Genomic DNA, 19874 nt, shown 5'->3' with positions numbered 1-19874 from the left:
GAGGGGGGGTACTGTTTGGAGAGGGGGTCAATGTTGCTGCTGTTATTGCTGTTGGCTTTCTGTGGCTTTGTTTTTCATTTTGTTGTACAGTAATTTATGTGGCAATTGTTCAGTTTGGTTTTGTATCCTTTAAAGCTTTATTTATTCTTTATGAATGACAACCTATGTTATGTTGCAGATACGCTTTCTTTTCATGTTGTAAGGCAGCCTCAGCATGGTTTGAACCGTGGAAATGCAGCATGTGAAGAAGGGCGGGAAGGAAGGGAAGGGAAGGGAAGGGAAGGAGGGAGGGAAGGAAGGAAGGAAGGAAGGAAGGAAGGAAGGAAGGAAGGAAGGAAGGAAGGGTGTTTTTTCCCTGCACTCCTGCAGTGTCTCCCAAGACAGAATGAGGGTGGACTCGAACCCATGGCTTCAAGTTACAAGAAAGGAGATTCTGACTAAACATCAGGAGGAACATTCTGACAGTCAGAGCTGTTCGACTGTGGGATGGAAGCGGGTGGCCTCTCCTTCCTTGGAGGTTTCTAAGCAGACGCTGGACGGTCATCTGTCATGGATGCTTTAGCTGTGGTTCCGGCTTTGCTGGGGGTTAGACTAGATGACCTTTGGTGTCCCTTCCAGCTCTGCCGGTCTATGATTCTACCTTTCTACCATGTTTTCTTCAGATTCTCCTCCTGATTCCAGAACTGGCCCTGTCACAGGCGCCACAGAACACCTGCTCCGCCTTCGGAGTAGTGGCACCTGCACTCTGGAACTCCCTGCCACTTGACACCAGGCAGGTGCCTTCCCTGTACTCCTTTCCACACCTGCTAAGAACATTTTTCCCTACCCAGACACGGACGGTGCCAGTGTACGTTTTAATCTGTTTTCATTTCATTGCTGACTTTATTTCTGAGTGTTTTAAAGAGCTGTGTTTACCGATTATTTCATTGTTTCCTCCTCCTTGCGGACTGCTGCGCAGCTGTTGTGTTTTACAATCGAGCCGTGTCTAAATTTCACGGAATAAAGCCAAAAAAGCCCAGAGTCTCCCGCTGCACTTTCCAAGTTCGCCAGAGGACGGTTTCTCCAGACATCTCTTTTTCAGAGCGTCATCTGAAGAGATGGCGAAGAGACTGGCCATCACTGCCTTGCCCGACATTTGCCTTTGCTGCGGTCAGCCTCCTCTGGAGTAAAGCCATGACAGCCAGCTGCCTGCCAGCTGCCCCTTCCCCTCCGAACTGCAGTTAAGCCAGGCTCCTCCAGGACAAGGCCAGCGCCAGATTGTCACTTAACTCTGCTTTGCATTCATCTACTTAAGCCTAGATGGTTCCTTTCTTGCTGTGCTTTGTAATATAGAATTTATTCCATGTTTGCCTTTGCTGTCATTTGAGTTTACCGACATGCTCCGTGTTTTGTCTCTTTGAATTTCCAAGGCTCTGTGTTTCGATGTTTTGAACGTTTGCTGGAATCAGCTGAGGGAGCAGCTCCTGCTCAGAAAGCAGCGTCTAAGTAAACTCAGTCCGTCCGTCCGTCAATCAATCAATCAATCAATCAATCAATCATCTTTGCTAATGCCCCAGAGGTCTGGAGGGAGGGGGGAATGGAGGGGGTGTCCTTTCCCTTCCCTCCCCCTCCCCTTTTATGAAGATCACCCGCTCTGGGATCCCACAGCTAATTCTCCCCTGGTCTCCTCGCTGGCCCAAGTAGGAGCAATTCAGCCAGCTAGCCCTGGGGATTATCTAATGCTTATTTCCCCTAAATTGATTTTTGAGTTTTATTGTTATTCATTTTTTTATACTGTATTTTATGCTGCTTTTATAATTAAGCATTTTAAATTTGTTGTTAGCAGCCCTGAGCCCAGTTTTTGAACTGGGAAGGGCAGGGTATAAATAAAATTTTATTACCGTATTATTATTATTATTATTATTATTATTATTATTATTATTATTATTCAGAGGCACAAAAGGCCCCCAGGTGGGCAGGAGGACAGCCTGGGATCAGGGAGGATGACAAAGGAACCACAATTCTGCAAGCCAGGGGTTTTCGTGGGGTGGGGAGAAGGGGAGATTCTGGCTGAGAAGGTGATGGAAGAAGGGGAGTCTTTCTTGGCGCTGCTCCTGCAGTGTTGCAGAGCGATAAGAGGAAAACTAAGCCCCCCCCCTTTGATGTGTGTGCCTATGGAGCCAAGAATCCAGAAACACTCATTATTCCAGGTTGACACCAAAACATAGACTGCAGGGGCAGATTGAAGCACCCTTTGAGTGCTGGATGGTGCCTTGCAGGGCTGGAGGAAAGGCAGCAGGGTCCCCCATCCGATCCAGCGCAGGATGAGGCCTCAAAAGGTGTCAGCTGCCTCTCCAGCTTCAGCCCAGAAGCCGTTCAGGGCACAGCGCAGCTCCTGCAAAACCCTGCTGCAAGAGACTGGGAGGTAGCTCTGCCCCACAACCGACGGCTGCCATATTTTGAAGAACGAAAAGGAGGACATGTCTGCCAACTTTTGACTATGGATCACTGTGACGACTTTCGTTTTACATACCTGTGGAAAAGAGGACGTGTCCTGGGAAAAGAGGACATATGGCAACCCAGGCACCACCCAAACTTCTCCCAGCACTTTTGTAGTCGTTTAGTCGTCTCCGACTCTTCATGACCCCCTGGACTGGAGCATGCCAGGCACTCCTGTCTTCCACTGCCTCCCACAGTTTGGTCAAACTCATGCTGGTAGCTTCAAGAACACTGTCCCACCATCTCGTCCTCTGTCGTCTCCTTCTCCTTGTGCCCTCCATCTTTCCCAGCATCAGGGTCTTTTCTGGGGAGTCTTCTCTTCTCATGAGGAGGCCAAAGTCTTGGAGCCTCAGCTTCACAATCTGTCCTTCTAGTGAGCACTCAGGGCTGATTTCCTTAATGATGGAGAGGTTGGATCTTCTTGCAGTCCATGGGACTCTCAAGAGTCTCCTCCAGCACCAGAATTCAAAAGCATCAATTCTTCGGTGATCAGCCTTCTTTATGGTCCAGCTCTCACTTCCATACATCACTACTATAGCACTAGGCACAAGAAAATAAGCAGAGCCTGGCTGCTGGATCAGGCCCAAATGGACCCACCTAGTCCAGCATCCTGTCCTCACAGTGGCCAACCGGACGCCTCAATGGTGTTACAGAAAAATCTAGGTGTGAGGCTGCTCAGTCCCCCAGCTGGTCAGGCAGAGCAGGTCCCTGCGGAATAAAGGAAGGAGTGCAGCCACCAACCGGAGCAAATTGCTGAAGATCCGAGTTTATTGCGCAACAGGTTCAAAAGGAGATTGAACCCCGAGGATGGGGTGACAAGGACTTTTAAATCTTTCCCACCATATCCCAGAATACAGTTCGTACAGCATCACTGATACATCATTGCTACATCACTGACATGTCACAAAAGGGGAGGGTTACACATGTTTAGCATAGACAGATGTGTCAGGGCAACACACAAGTATAAGATTAGACAAATATGTCTTAAGTACCCACCACCCAAAAGTACAATAGAAGTTCCTTTGCCTGTCTGGAGCCTGAGGTGAGTCAGGTGATGAGATGTGGCTTCCTTTGGCTAACAATCAGCTCAGCAATTGTCACCCCTGGCCACTTCCTGGAGTCCTTTTTCAAGGGGATAATAGCTTTGGAATGGAGGAAACTGGCAAGGAGTTGATTTTATATTATTTTTTAAAAGCTAGGTGACTTCCCTGAGCTGTCAAGTTGAAAGGATACATTCAGGCATAATATTTGTAACATTTAACAACTTTAAAGATGTGTCTCCCCCCCCCCCCCCCGTAATTTCCGTAACAGTGGCCATTGCTGCTTCCTATGGTAGCCCCATGTAGGGGCGTGACAAGATCCAGTCCTGGGGGGCACTGAAGAATCTGGGGCAAGATCCCTCTCCTCCAGAAAGGGGTGCCACCTGCACACGGGGCGGGCATTCAGCTGCGATGTGAGAAGTGGGTCTGGAAGGGGGCAGCCCCAAAGCAAGCGTCTCCCAGAGCCCATCAGTGCCTGCTGGGCCTGAAAAGCGGAAGGGAGGAGGGGACATTCTACCACATGTGGTGGGATTGTAATGAAATTAAGAAATTTGGGAAATGATATACAATGAATTGAAGAAAATGTTCCATCTAACATTTGTCAAAAAACCTGAAGCATTTCTGTTAGGGGTTGTAGGAAAAGACCTGCCAAGGAAGATGAAAAATATTTTCATGTATGCGACAACGGCCGTGAGAGTCTTAATAGCACAAGGATGGAAATCCCGACTAAAGAATCATGGCAAGAGAAATGGATGGACTATGCAGAACTGGCAAAACTGACACATAAACTACGGGACAAGGATAACTGTGACTTTAAAGGGAAATGGGAACCTTTTACAAAGTACCTAAAGAAGCAACAAAGTGAATTGGACTCTTTGGCAGGCTTTGAATAAACACTGATAAACTTTTTATTGATAATAATCAGTTAAGATAAATTAAGGACTTATACAATTCTGTAACATGCAGAGAATAGTGAAACCAGAGATTGGAACTGAGGGAAGTCGGGGGGGGGCAGGGAAGGGGGTTGTTTTATAGGGGGAGGGGGAAGGGGGGGAGTTAAGGATGATATGTTTTAAGATAATATGTTTTGTTGAATTACCTAATAAAGAAAAAAGAAAAAAAAGAAAAGAAAAGCGGCAGGGACATCAGCCTGGCCTTGGCAGCGCCTGTGAAGCCCCTGGCATCTCGCAGGCAAACAAGCCCGGTTCCTCGTTTGCACGGCTTGGCAGGCGCGGCGGGGGAAGGAAGAGCCGTCCGGGCTCTCGGCAAACACCTCCCTGCGAGCTGCCAGCGTGGAAACTCATTAGATGAAGCTTTAATATCAGATCCATCCATGCAAGCCAAGGCCTGATTGGCAGGAGGGCTTTGCGAGATGTGCCAGGCAAGGTTCTCCCCCAGAACAAGGCAGGCAGCTCCTCCTTCATTGGGATGCAGAGGCAGCTGCCGGCTGTCAGGCGGAGGAGGAAAATCGGGGGGGGGGGGGGAGGGACCTGCGGAGAGAGGCGGCCAGAGGCAGGCGGGCAGAGAGGCCTCTTCCAAAGGGAGGACCGGCCCCTCCAGCCAAAACCCAGCCTGCCTCTTCAGAAGCCGGCCGTCCAGATGATCTCCATCACAAAAAGGGGAGAATCTGCAAAATCCATCCCTTGAATTGTGGCATAAAAACATACGCAACACGGCAGTCGCTGAGAAAATAACTCATAATCTCCACATCCTAAAAGGAAAAGAACCCAGGGAATGTTTTTACACAATGTGGCAGGACTTGAACGTTTTGCGTCTCAACTAGCAAACTGCAGGACTCCGGTGAAGGAAAGAAGAGAGATGTTCAGACTTCCTGAGGAGGAGAGCGCTTTAAACATCTATATGGGAATAGGGGAAAGTAAGGTAAAGGACCCCTGGATGGTGAAGTCCAGTCAAAGGAGACTCTGGGGTCGCGGCGCTCATCTTGCTTTCAGGCCGAGGGAGTGGCCGTTTGTCCACAGACAGCTTTCTGGATCATGTGGCCAGCAGGACTAAACCGCTACTGGTGCAACAAAACACTGTGATGGAAACCAGAGCACATGGAAACGCTGTTTACCTTCCTGCCACAGCGGTATCCCAGTTGTAGACCGAAGAGCACAGCTATTTTCAGATCACTGCAGACGTGCCAAGCCAAGTTGAGCTGATGAATTCTAGAAGAACTGGCAGGTTGCCGTGCAGTTCCTACATAGGGAGGGCATAAGCACCTTGGTTTAAGGAGGAGATTGGCAAGCCTGAAGGTGGGCCGAAGAGGGTGGCTGAGAGGGTCTGGAAACCAAGCCTTGTGAGGAACGGCTGGGGGAATTAGGCATGTTTAGCCTGGAGAAGTGGGATGCGGGTGGCTCTGTGGGTTAAACCACAGAGCCTAGGACTTGCCGATCAGAACGTTGCTCGGTCCCTGCTCCTGCCCACCTAGCAGTTCGAAAGCACATCAAAGTGCAAGTAGATAAATAGGTACCACTCCGGCGGGAAGGTGAACGGCATTTCCGTGCGCTGCTCTGGTTCACCAGAAGCAGTTTAGTCATGCCGGCCACATGACCTGGGAAAACTGCAGACAAATGCCAGCTTCCTTGGCCAGTAAAGATGAGTGCCGCAACCCCAGAGTAGGCCATGACTGGACCTAATGGTCAGGAAGCCGGCATACAGCTTCCGGGTCATGTGGCCAGCATGACTAAGCCGCTTCTGGCGAACCAGAGCAGCGCATGGAAACGCCATCTACCTTCCTGCCAGAGTGGTACCTCTTGATCTACTTGCACTTTGACGTGCTTTCGAATTGCTAGGTGGGCAGGAGCAGGGACCGAACAACGGGAGCTCACCCCGTCGCGGGGATTCGAACCGCTGACCTTCTGATCGGCAAATCCTAGGCTCTGTGATTTAACCCACAGCGCCACCCGCATCCCACGGCTTTGGTGGTACTGGAAGCTATCACTATCTTCAACGGGTCTTAGAGCAGATGGTGAATTCAGATATTGTACAGTAAGGCGAGATTTCATCTGCGACAAGGTCTTCTGCCTCTTGCCAGACCAGCAGTATAGCAAACCCCATCCTGCAAGATCCGTCTTTCAGCCAAGCTGTCAGTGGAGTTACAAATACGTGGAGCCTGTGGTTTGTCTTGTCTCCTGCCTTAATTTGGAAATAAAGTTCAAATGCCTTTTGCAGAAGGAAAACTTGGTTTCTGAGATTTAAGAACACGTGAGGCCTGTTGGCTCAGACTAAGCCCCCTGCTCTCACAGTGGCCAGGCTCAAGTAAGACCCCGGCACAAGAGCCTTCTCCCCTCCTATGGTTTCCATAGGAGTTCAGAAGAATTGCTATCTCCACTGTTAAAGGCTGGGAACTGTTCCTTTTCCCTTATGGGGTATCCAAGAGCCCGTATAGAGTCCTTACGTAGGTTCCCCATTGGTAGGAGAAAATAACAGAGGCCAACCAGAGAATATTTGGAAGCAAAGCAGCTCGTAAGCCTGATCTTTATTGATCTGTTGCAACAGGGTCCTAGAATCATAGAATCATAGAGTTGGAAGAGACCACAAGGGCCATCGAGTCCAACCCCCTGCCAAGCAGGAACCACCATCAAAGCACTCCTGACATATGGTTGTCAAGCCTCTGCTTAAAGACCTCCAAAGAAGGAGACTCCACCACACTCCTTGGCAGCAAATTCCACTGTCGAACAGCTCTTACTGTCAGGAAGTTCTTCCTAATGTTTAGGTGGAATCTTCTTTCTTGTAGTTTGGATCCATTGCTCCGTGTCCGCTTCTCTGGAGCAGCAGAAAACAACCTTTCTCCCTCCTCTATGTGACATCCTTTTATATATTTGAACATGGCTATCATATCACCCCTTAACCTCCTCTTCTCCAGGCTAAACATGCCCAGCTTCCTTAGCCGTTCCTCATAAGGCATCGTTTCCAGGCCTTTGACCATTTTGGTTGCCCTCCTCTGGACACGTTCCAGTTTGTCAGTGTCCTTCTTGAACTGTGGTGCCCAGAACTGGACACAGTACTCCAGGTGAGGTCTGACCAGAGCAGAATACAGTGGCACTATTACTTCCCTTGATCTAGATGCTATACTCCTATTGATGCAGCCCAGAATTGCATTGGCTCTTTTAGCTGCCGCGTCACACTGTTGGCTCATGTCAAGTTTGTGGTCAACCAAGACTCCTAGATCCTTTTCACATGTACTGCTCTCAAGCCAGGTGTCACCCATCTTGTATTTGTGCCTCTCATTTTTTTTGCCCAAGTGCAATACTTTACATTTCTCCCTGTTAAAATTCATCTTGTTTGTTTTGGCCCAGTTCTCTAATCTGTCAAGGTCGTTTTGAAGTGTGATCCTGTCCTCTGGGGTGTTAGCCACCCCTCCCAGTTTGGTGTCATCTGCAAATTTGATCAGGATGCCCTTGAGTCCATCATCCAAGTCGTTGATAAAGATGTTGAATAAGACCGGGTCCAAGACAGAACCCTGTGGCCCCCCACTAGTCACTCTTCTCCAGGATGAAGAGGAACCATTGATGAGCACCCTTTGGGTTCGGTCAGTCAGCCAGTTACAAATCCACTGAGTGGTAGCATAGTCAAGACCGCATTTTACCAGCTTCTTTACAAGAATATCATGGGGCACCTTGTCAAATGCCTTGCTGAAATCAAGGTAGGCTACATCCACTGCGTTCCCTTCATCTACCAGGCTTGTAATTCTGTCAAAAAACGAGATCAGGTTAGTCTGACATGACTTATTTTTCAGAAATCCATGCGGACTATTGGTGATCACAGCATTCCTTTCTAGGTGCTCACAGATTGTTTGCTTAATGATCTGCTCCAGAATCTTCCCTGGTATTGATTTCAGACTGACTGGGCGGTAATTATTTGGGTCCTCTCTTTTCCCCTTTTTGAAAATAGGGACAACATTTGCCCTCCTCCAGTCTGCCGGGACTTCGCCTGTTCTCCAGGAATTCTCAAAGATGACTGCCAGTGGTTCTGAGATCACATCTGCCGGTTCTTTTAATACCCTTGGATGCAGTTCAGCCCTTTCTGTGTCCCCTGTTTGCATTTCACCATCTTCTCCTCTGAGTGACCCCACTGTTTCTTTGTTCTTCCTTTTGCTACGAACATACCCATAAAAACCTTTTTTGTTGCTTTTAACCTCTCTAGCAAGCCTGAGTTCATTCTGTGCTTTAGCTTTTCTGACTTTGTGTCTACACGTGCTGGCTATTTGTTTGAATTCCTCTTTGGTGGTTTCCCCCCTTTTCCATTTTTTGTACACATCCTTTTTTAATCTTAACTCAGTTAAAAGTTCTTTAGATAGCCACCCTGGCTTCTTTAGGCACCTTCCATGTTTCCGTCTCATTGGTATTGCCTGACGTTGTGCTTTTACTATCTCCCTCTTAACAAACTCCCAGCCATCATGAACTCCCTTTCCTTTTAGTATTACTGTCCATGGGATCTCACCCAGCACTTCCCTAAGTTTTATGAAGTCGGCTTTCTTAAAGTCAAGAAATTGAGTCCTAGTATGCTTGGCTGCTCCTTTCCGCTGTATAGTAAACTTCAGAAGAGCATGATCACTCGCGCCTAATGATCCTTCCACTTCTACCCCACTAACCAGGTCATCAACATTGGTTAGGACCAGATCTAAAATGGCTGTTCCTCTTGTTGCTTCTCCCACTTTCTGGACAATGAAGTTGTCTGCAAGGCCAGTGAGGAATCTATTTGACCTTATGCTCTTGGCTGAGTTTGACATCCAACAAATATCCGGGTAATTGAAGTCCCCCATTACTACTATCTCCCTTCCTTTTGCATGCTTGGCCATCTGTTCCAGGAAGGCATCATCTATGTCCTCCGTTTGGCTTGGGGATCTATAGTAAACTCCCACAATGAGGTCACTGTTATTCTTCTCTCCCTTAATTTTGACCCAAATGCTCTCACTTTGGCTTTGAGGTTCTAAATCTTGGATCTCTTCACAGGTATACACATCCCTGACATATAACGCCACTCCTCCTCCTTTCTTGTCTGGTCTGTTTCTCTGAAATAGATTGTATCACTCCATTATTACATTCCAATCGTGGGACTTATCCCACCAGGTTTCAGTGATGCCTATTATGTCATATTTAGTTTGCTGTACCAAGAGCTCTAGCTCATCTTGTTTATTTCCCATGCTTTGCGCATTAGTGTACAGACATTGAAGTCCATTAATCATTCCCCCGTGTCTCTTATTTAAGGATTTTTTCCTCCCACCACTAGGTCTGTGTGCTGTTTGCTCCATTTGGTCTATGACATTTGGATGATCATCTTCATCAATTGATAGACTCCTACCTTCAGGAGCACTGTCTCCCTCCCCCACATTAGTCAGTTTAAAGCCCTCCTGATGAGGTTTCTGAGATTTTTGGCAAAAACATTCCTCCCAACCGTTGTGAGGTGCAGCCCATCACTTGCCAGAAGTCCATCTTCAAGAAACTGCAGTCCGTGATCTAAGAATCCAAACCGTTCCTGTTTACACCATTTGCGAAGCCAGCTGTTCACTTCCACTATTTTCCCCTCTCTCCCTGGGCCACGTCGTTCAACTGGGAGGACAGATGAGATGACAATTTGTGCATTTAATTGCTTCAATTTCCTGCCCAGAGCCTCGTAGTCTCTTTTGATCTTCTGGAGGCTATTGCTTGCAGTGTCATTGGTTCCCACATGAACCAAGAGGAAGGGGTATTTGTCAGTGGGTTTTATGATTCCTTGCAGTCGTTCAGTTACATCTTGGATCTTAGCCCCGGGGAAACAGCACACTTCCCGAGACATCTTGTCAGGCCCACAGATCACTGCTTCTGTTCCCCTCAGTAGGGAATCCCCTATCACCACTACACGCCTCCTCTTAGGGTTGGTCGGGGTTCTTCCGTGAGCTGTCCGTTCCAAGGTCGCCTGCACATTCCCTGAGGACTGGCTTTGCTGCTCGTCTTCATATACCTGATCGACTGTAATGAGGGAGAGATCCTCAAATGGAGTCTGCTCTTCGTCTTCCATGCTAGGGGAGAGGACCTCAAATCGATTGTGTATTTCTAAACAATCAGAGCGAACCCTGGGCCTCCTACTTCTTTGAGTCACTTTTCTCCATATATCTGGCTCCTGTGTTGGTGAACTAGCCTCCTTCTCAGGGGAGTCCCCTGTCTCCTCCTTGGTGGAGACGGTGTGCTCTGTTGCTTCCAAGAAGAGCTCCAGCTCTCTAATTCTTTGGAGCGTAGCTACACGTTCCTCCAGTTGCTGGACTTTGTCTTTTAAGAGGGCAATCAACATGCAATTGCTGCAGGTAAAGCTGCCTGCAACCTTTGGCAAGATGGCAAACATTGCGCAGGAACCGCAGGCGACTGCAGCTGTTCCCTCCCCCTCCATCTTGAGAACGTGTCGTTGGGGGTGGCTACAGCGGTCCTCCATCATAAAGTGTGAAGACAGGACAAATAACTCCCCCCACAAAAAAACCTAGGTCTCCCCCAACAAACGTTTGAGACTAGCGCCCCTAAATCTAAAAGATGGATCAAACTGCCACTGCCCTGCAAGCTCTGATAAGCTCCTCCCACAGCTAATCACCTTCCTCAACAGAAACCCTGCCCCCTCTGACCTTTGCACAGGGAGAGCAGCTAATCAGCCACAAAGAGACACACACATACACAAGAAAACCCTTTTTGCTCCTTCTTCAACTGCTGCCCTGCAAGCTCTCCTCACTCACCACACGCAGGAGGGAGGAGGAACCCAGAACAATGGTGCGCAAGCCGTTATATAGACTTTTGAAATTGCCCACCCTGTAACCCAAAATATCACGCATACATCACAGAAGGAGGCAGTCTCCAGCAGAAATCCTGCTTGCCACTGATAATGGTCACTGATTGCTTTTACCTGGGCAGCCTGGCCATTCTTTTGTGATGGTCAATATTTTAGTTTCCTGAATCCTGGTCACAGGCTCACCCTATTCATGCACAAATATGCCCTTAAGACAGGATTTGCAAGAAGAAGAAGAAGAAGAAGAAGAAGAAGAAGAAGAAGAAGAAGAAGAAGAGTAGTTTGGATTTGATATCCCGCCTTTCACTCCCCTTCAGGAGTCTCAAAGCGGCTAACATTCTCCTTTCCCTTCCTCCCCCACAACAAACACTCTGTGAGGTGAGTGGGGCTGAGAGACTTCAGAGAAGTGTGACTGGCCCAAGGTCATCCAGCAGCTGCAGGTGGAGGAGCGGAGACGCGAACCCGGTTCTCCAGATTACGAGACTACCGCTCTTAACCACTACACCACACTGGCTCTAAGGTCTAAGGTCACTGGCTCTAAGGTTCTAAGGTTTGAGGTCATTGGGAGAGTCAAAATGGCTTCAGGATTGCTCTCAGACACACATACTTAGATATGTGTGCATTTATGAATATTTATTGTATATTTGAGACCTTAATATTCTTGTAACACCATGGAGGCAGAGCGTAGCTGTCATGGCTCATAGCCAATGATAGCCGTCTCCTCCTCCATGACTTTCTCTCTTACTCTCATGCAGGCTGTGGCCTCAGTCACAGCTGGGAGCCAGCATTTCTGGGCCTCCCGTGGCAGAGACAGATCCAGAAGCACCCAAACGGTGTTCCTGCCCTTTCATGGAGAAAGCAAACCCATCCAGGCCAGGTGAGCAACCCGTTTTCCACACGTGAGAATCGCTCACTCACATTGCCTCTGTCTTGCCAGATTCAAGCGCAACTCATTTCCCCTCATCCAGCCCAGACCTCACACGGCCCCTCTGCGTCCAGGGGTCACATGGAGAAACACGGCCAAGTGTCACCAGCCTCCTTCACCCCCAAACTCATGAGGTTCCCCTGAGGCTTCAAGTGTCAATGGGGACTGAGAGGTTCCCTAGCTAATCGTCAAGGCGAGGGAGGTTTAAAGCGAGTGTCACGGAATCAAGCTCATCCATTTTGTTGAATTAAATAAACTAAATAGGTTTAATTGGGTTTTGAATAAATGTGCAATTAGCTGCTACTGTTTTGAATTTTATTGCGTTATTATATTCCTGAGCTGGTTGTGCAAATCGCTATTCCGAATAACGCTTTTATGGGGGGGGGACAGGGGATGAGTTTATGGAGCCAGTGGGGTGGGGCCCAAAAAAAGTTCGGGAACCGTTGATGTCGATGTGAAATGGCATTGGGAATAGACTAGTGCCCAGTGGCTCCCCATAGCGTAAGTGCCAGGGGGTCCAAAAGCAGGGGCGGAGGGGGAGCTTGGGGTCACTGAGGGGCCCAGGAGGTGGGATGAGGCTCTGCTATGGGTTTCACTGTGGGTGCTGGATGGGGTGGGGCCACAAGGACCTTCCTGCGGACAGAATGAATGACAGGCACCACAGGACAAGCATCTGTTGAACTTAAGAGGAGCCTGCAAAGTCAGGCCAATATTCTTCTTCTTTGGCGATCCCTTGAAGCCAAGTAAGATTGTCTTCCATGAACACGTACTTAACAGTGAGTCCGTAAGTGACTGTGAAGGCCAATTCTGGATCCACACATCCTTCCACAGTGGGGACATTGGTTTCCAGGTGGGAGTTGATCCCAGTGTGGATTTGCCAAGCGTGCCTTCCTCTTAGCACGTTTCTCCCTTGCGTCCTGAGTTTGAGTGTCTTCAAAGCCCAGGACACCTTGGGTCAAGGCTGTTCTCCAACTGGAGTGCTTGCAGGCCAGTGTTTCCCAGTTGTCACTGTTTATACTACATTTTTTAAAATTTGCCTTGAGACTGTCTTTAAACCTCTTTTGTTGACCACCAGCATTACACTTTCCATTCTTAGGTCCGGAATAGAGGAGTTGCTTTGGAAGACGATCATCAGGCATCCAAACAACATGACCAGTCCAACGAAGTTGATGTTGAAGAATCATCGCTTCGACACTGGTGATCCTTGCTTCTTCCAGTACACTGATATTAGTTCTCCTGTCTGCCCAAGTGATGTGTAAAACATTTCAGAGACACCGTTGATGGAATCTTTTGAGGAGGTGGAGATGGCGTTTATAAGTGGTCCATGTTTCCCAAGCATACAGTAAGGTTGGTAGTACAATAGCTTTGTAAACAAGCATTTTGGTTTCCCTGTGAATGTCCCGGTCCTCAAACACTCTGCACTTCAGTCAGGAGAAAGCCAAACTCACAGAGCTCAGATGATGCTGGATTTCGGCATCAATGTTGACCCTTGTGGAAAGAGAACTGCCCAGGTAGGAGAAGTGATCGACCTTTTCCAACGTTACACCATTAAGTTGGATTTGTGGCGCTGCAGAGGGGTCATTTTGGGGCCCACCTGGTCCAGCGTCCTGTGCTCACAGTGGCCAACCAGCTGTGGAAGGCAGAGTGGAGCCATCCTGGCTCGGAGCCCTCAATGGCTCTCTCCTCCTCCACTGCCTGCCACCTGCTGGACTTCCATCTTGGTCTCCAGTGGGGCACAATCCCAAAGGGGGCAAAGCTCAAGGCGCCAGGCGCTAACTTTCCCAGCGCTGGTGCCTCCGTTGCTCCCTCCTCCCAGCAAACTGCTCTCCAGATCAAAGCGAGGAGGGAAAGTTAAATTGGCGATTGATCTTCAATTTCAAGAAGATTGCAGATTTATCTTCTGAAGGCACCGCAGCCCAAGGAGCCGGAGGGAGAGGCAAGGCGCCGCCGGTAGAGGCCATAAATTATCCCGCCGCCCAGATGCCAACACCGTATTTCAAACGAGGGCGAGGCGGTGTTAACGGCCTAAGAGGAGCGATTCTCGTTTGAGATACAAGTTGGCAAACAGGATGAGTGATGGCTGCACATGGCAGGCGGCCGATGAATTAATTACAGTTTCAAAGGCATGGTCAGAGGCAGCGGGGGCAGGGGGGCAGGTTTCTTTCTTAAAAAATATCACTCAAGTTTCACTTTGTCCTTTATACTCGTTTGAGCTCTGCAGCCCTGACAGATGTGCTGCGTCTCAGCAGCAGGGCCTGCCGTGACAGGAGCATGCTTTCCTGACATGGAGCCAATTAACCCCTCCAGAGTTAAACACGCATTTTGCAGTTGTTGGAGCCCAAGGCTTAACTCCTGCTCCACCCCCCACCCCCTACCTGCTTCCTCTGAAAGGGTCTCAATCTCACTGGTGATGGGAAAGAGTCTTTCCTGCCTGAGAGAGCCCTGGAGGGCGGCTATCAGTTACGGCTACATACCAGGCAGGTCCAGATGTCCAGAGAGTCAGGCAGAACTGCTCCCTCCTCACAGCAGTGGTGGATCCCAACAGAGGGGGGCGATTAAGGGCCTGGAAATTGTGGGAATGTTCAGGGATGCAGGAGAGGATATATTGTCTGATTATAGCCTTTCCAACTTGTGTTAACAAGTTCACAATTTAGCAGAGTAACATTCCCCTTTTTAAACTCACAGCAGATGCGTTTGCTTAGGCTCGCTATAATAACTGTTCTTTTTTTAAAAAAAAATGATATTTATTAAAATTTCAGAAAAGGTTACAAAAATAAGAAAAAGAAAAAAAGAAAAGAGAAAATACAAAACACAGAAAATTAAATACAAATCAATCTTTCCATGTCTTGTCCTTCATTTACTTGTTTCCCTGACCTCCTCACACCTCCCTTTTTTGTATTCCGGTTCAGTTAATTAATTCAGCAAATCCTTTCCCTCTTTGCTTTTATCTTAATCCTTTATCTTAATATATTATAACTTTAGATTCTCACCTGTTAACAATCCATTTTTACATACTCCTTTGTAACATTGCTGCTAAAACCACTTAACTTCATTCCAACATCATTCTAACATTCATTAATTTTGCAGTATTTCTGTAAATAGTCTTTAAATTTCTTCCAATCTTCTTCCACCGACTCTTCTCCCTGGTCTCGGATTCTGCCAGTCATTTCCGCCAGTTCCATATAGTCCATCACCTTCATCTGCCATTCTTCCAGGGTGGGTAGATCTTAATAATATAATAACTGTTCTGGTATTTCCCTCTTATTCCCTCATAAAAGATAAGACACGACAGAGTCTTCTAGTATAAAAAGGTTTACTCACACATCATTCTGTTCACAATCGGATCCCAGAAGGCAGACTTAGCTTAGAAAAGTAACATACACCTGGAAACGATCTCATAAGGAGACAGTCCCTTTGTCCTCTCCTGGCTGGAGGCCAAGAGAGCATCTTTGGCTAAGCAGATGTTGCTTCTTCGATGCATGTAGTCAAAAAGAGGAGAGATGGCTGCCCTGCCCTGTGCTTTTGTTGTTACCTGCACAGGTGAGGCCACGCCCACCTCTAGTCACACGCAGAGAAAGTCTGCCCCAGCCCACAAGGAAACAGGAAGTTTACCTGCTGGCTGGACAAACATTCCTCCTCATGTGTAAACATGTTCACTCTAGGAATGTTGTACTTGACTGCTCTTGTGTTTCACATCCCACAAAAATCAGTCCTCATGAGGAAGGGTTGAGAGAGCCGGGGATGCTTAGCCTGGAAAACAGGAGAGGTAACATGAGAGCCATCTTCAAAAATGAAGGGTTTTTACATAGAATCGTAGAAGAGTTGGAAGGGCACACCAGGGGTCATCTATTCCAACCCCCTCTTGCAATGCCGCAAGGTGGAACAAGATGGAAGCCCAGAACAAAAGAGGACCCAAACTTTTATTAGTTGCTAATCCCCATGTTACACCCTCCCCAAACTACATCATGGTTACATCATGAAAGGGGAGGTCTGGGGGCAGTGATCTGAGCATCCTGGACCCTGCCCCATGGTTCTCCTTGCCGCCCACCAAACACCCATCAAGTGGAACAAAAGAGATCTTTACATTTCCCAGCCAAGTTCATCGCACCCTTTTGTCTTCATCTGGGTTTGTTATTTCTGGAATGGCTACCTGTCTGGCACTCAGGTATCAGGATGCCAGGGATTATCACTCAGGCAGAGGGGCTGCTGAGGAGCTGAGCTCACGGGTCTATATGAATTTCTGAAGTTTTCCCTGTAGATACATTTATCAGTGAATTCTTACATTTGGTATTGTGCAGCAGAGGCCCTTTGAATAGATAGGAAGAAAATGTGATGAAGTGTTTTGTGGGGAGAAATCACAAAAGTGATGGTGCTGATTTTGGTAGTGGGCTGCATGTGCATGATATCTGCTGGAGGGGCAACCCCCCCGCAACCTATACATAAATTCCTCCCAAAGAGGCCCTCCCCGCGAAGCCTCGGTAAGCGCAGAGCACCTTGGGGGAAAGCCGGGTCAGCCCCACTCCCAGGGCGAGGAGGAGGAGCCCCCCCCCCCTGCCCAGGGATGTGAGCTGCAGCGCGTGACTAATGACTCCTGCAAGGGAAGGCTGGATAAACAAGCGGGGGGGGGGGGAGAGAAACGCCAGGAAAGGAGAGCAATGCCGCCGCAGCAGCAGCAGCGCACTCTTCTCCCCCCCCCCCCCCCCGCTGGGGAGACGCTGCTCGGAGGGAGGGAGACAGCGGCGCTTGTGCTGATGCGAGGAGACAAGGCTCTTCCGTGTCAGCTGCAGGCGCTCGCAGGAGAAGCACCGGCCGCGCTCTGGCTGCTCAGACGCAGTTTCCAGACACACACACACTGAGGCACAGCTCCCCTGCTTCTCCTTGCGATGAGGCAGGTGTGGTGGTGATGTGGTGAGGGTCGGGCTGGGACCTGGGAGAGACCAGGGTTCAAATCTGCCCCCTCCACAGCCAAGTGTGTGACCTTGGGCCAGTGCGGATTTACATATAAGCTGAACAAGCTCTAGCTTAGGGCCCCATTCTCCTGGGGGCCTCCAAAAAATTTAAAGGGAAAAAACCTGGATGTACATTTCTAAAATGTGAGATAAAAAAACAAATAAAATAAAACCTACCTACAGCGAGAGTGTTTTGTGTTGTGTAGGCTCCTAGGATGTAAGGAATGGGCCCCGCCTGCCCCCTAAAATATCACTGGTTTGCTCATTTCTATATACAATAGCACCTTGGTTCTCAAGCTTAATCCATTCCGGAAGTCGGTTCCAAAACCAAGGTGAGCTTTCCAATAGAAAGTAATGTAAAAAGGATTAATCCGTTCCAGACTTTTAAAAACAACCCCTAAAAGAGCAATTCAACATGAATTTTACTATATATTCAACACAAAAAACAGTGGCAATTTGCTGTTGACAAAGGACAGCTGGATATAGAAAAGGCCCCATTACCTTCAGGAGCTGAGGGCCGCATGAAACCTCAATCTGGTCCTGCCTTGGGCCAATAACTCACGCTCAGCCTAGCCTACCTCACAGGGAGTAAAAAAATTCTTCCAGTAGCACCTTTAAGACCAACTAAGTTAGTTCTTGGTATGAGCTTTCGTGTGCAAGCACACTTCTTCAGATACTTGCTTGCACACGAAAAGCTCATACCAAGAACTAACTTAGTTGGTCTTAAAGGTGCTACTGGAAGAATTTTTTTATTTTGACTATGGCAGACCAACACGGCTACCTATCTGTCACAGGGAGTAATTTGGGAAGAGGCAGGAGTACGTGGACCACCTTGAGCTCCCTGGCGTATCTCTTGTGCACACTTTGTGGCAACTCCTTCCAAGGGACCTACAAGATCTTTGTCTCCTGATGGGTCAAAAGCGTCCCAAGGAGAAGGTCCCTGCTGGTCGAAGGAGAGCAGCGCAGGGTCAGGGCTCCAGGCAGGATGGCTTCATCAGCCAAGACAGATCCCTGCTGCAGGAGTTGCCTCTGTGAAGCCTCTCTCTAGGTTTGCTGCCTGGAGAGCAGAGCAGAACTGCCTCCCTGTCTCTTTCTGTGCTGTGATGCTGTCGCAATTGAAAGGGTTGGTGCTGACCTTGAAAGCCCTAAACGGCCTTGGTCCAGTATCCCTGAAGGAGCGTCTCCACCCCCATCGCCCATGCCGGACACTGAGGTCCAGCTCCGAGGGCCTTCTGGCAGTTCCCTGCTGCTGCTGTCACCCATTCTCTGATTCCCTGGCCAGTGAGACCTTCCAGGGGCAGGGCAATGGAACGTGGATTTGGTCTCCTTTGGAGGAGACAGCACCGAAGATCTAACTCTGCCATCATTTTTGTAGTATTTGCTTTATTCCCAAATATACACCACAGAGAGCATTAAGTGGAGTCAAAGAGGAGACATTCCTGCAAAATCCAGTAGCTCACATGAGATCCCCAGAGAAAGGGAGAGGAAGGGAGGCAGTGTTGTGTGGTAGTTAGGGATGCGGGTGGCGCTGTGGTCTAAACCACAGAGCCTAGGACTTGCTGATCAGAAGGTTGGCAGTTCGAATCCCCACAGTGGGGTGAGCTCCCGTTGCTCGGTCCCTGCTCCTGCCAACCAGGCAGTTCGAAAGCACAATAAATAGGTACCTCTGTGGTGGGAAGGTAAACAGCGTTTCCATGCGCTCTGGCTTCCGTCACAGTGTCCCATTGTGCCAGTAGCGGTTTAGTCCTGCTGGCCACATGACCCGGAAAGCTGTCTGTGGACAAACACCTGCTCCCTTGGCCTGAAAGTGAGATGAGCGCCGCAACCCCATAGTCGCCTTTGACTGGACTTAGCCATCCAGGGGTCCTTTACCTTAGAGCAGGCACCCCCAAACTTGGCCCTCCAGCTGTTTTGGGACTACAACTCCCATCATCCCTAGCTAACAGAACCAGTGGTCAGGAATGATGGGAATTGTAGTCCCAAAACATCTGGAGGGCCGAGTTTGGGGGTGCCTGCCTTGGAGTGTCAGACAAGGACACGGGCATGCAAGAAGAGCTTCCCTCTGCCACCACACTGGTGGGGGTTACTCTGGGGTTCAGAATCCTGCAGCAGCCCCCTCTTCAAAGATCAGTTGCTGCAAGGGATGGTCTGGCCAGGGCCAGAAAGCCCTGAGGCTGGAAGGGAGGCAGAGCATAGCGAGAGTGGCTCCTAGCCCTCTCCTCCTCTTCTGTAAATTTGCCCAATCTTCTTTCAAAGCCACCCCTGCCTCCTGTGTGATCAAATTCCAGAGTTTGACTCTGTGCTGTATGAAGAGAGCTCTGACCTCCTGTTCCAGATGTGCCGGATGGAGGAGCAGGTGGAGGCCAACAGCTGCCTGCCTGCCTGCCTGCCTGCCTGCCTGCCTGCCTGCATCACTTCAGAATTTCCGCCAGCAGAGCCGCAATGGGGGAACCACCACTTTGCTTGTGCACCTCGGCTCCCAGCAAGCTGATTTATTTATCAGGATGTCTCTTTTGATGCCAGGCCCTGGCGTGGCCGCCTCTCGGCACACTTTGATTTGCAGCCTCTCAAACTGAGCCGAAGCAGCGAGGAGCGGCTCCCTCGTGGCCTCGTTTGCAGGCCCAAGGATGCGCCAGCGGTGCAGCGCATAAATCCCGGGCAAGGCAGGGCTTATTTCATAAACATTTCCGATGAAAGACAAGCTTTGAATGAGCTCCTGTAAATCCATCG

At 49.0% G+C, this 19874-nt stretch overlaps 2 long non-coding RNA genes across 2 annotated transcripts; both read left to right on the top strand.

Moving 5' to 3' along the window:
• The first annotated feature begins 387 nt into the window (after positions 1–387).
• LOC308484636 lies at positions 388–1343 on the top strand. Its single transcript, XR_013990064.1, has 2 exons — positions 388–847; positions 959–1343. It is a non-coding gene; the product is annotated as an uncharacterized lncRNA (long non-coding RNA).
• A 1508-nt stretch (positions 1344–2851) lies between these two features.
• Positions 2852–4427, top strand: LOC308484591. Its single transcript, XR_013990020.1, has 2 exons — positions 2852–3520; positions 4147–4427. It is a non-coding gene; the product is annotated as an uncharacterized lncRNA (long non-coding RNA).
• The last annotated feature ends 15447 nt before the right edge of the window (positions 4428–19874 follow it).

The sequence above is a fragment of the Podarcis pityusensis genome (assembly GCF_964106645.2).
Source record: "Podarcis pityusensis genome assembly, chromosome: 8".
NCBI classification, from domain to species: Eukaryota; Metazoa; Chordata; class Lepidosauria; order Squamata; family Lacertidae; genus Podarcis; species Podarcis pityusensis.
This window is presented reverse-complemented; position numbering and strand designations above follow the sequence as displayed.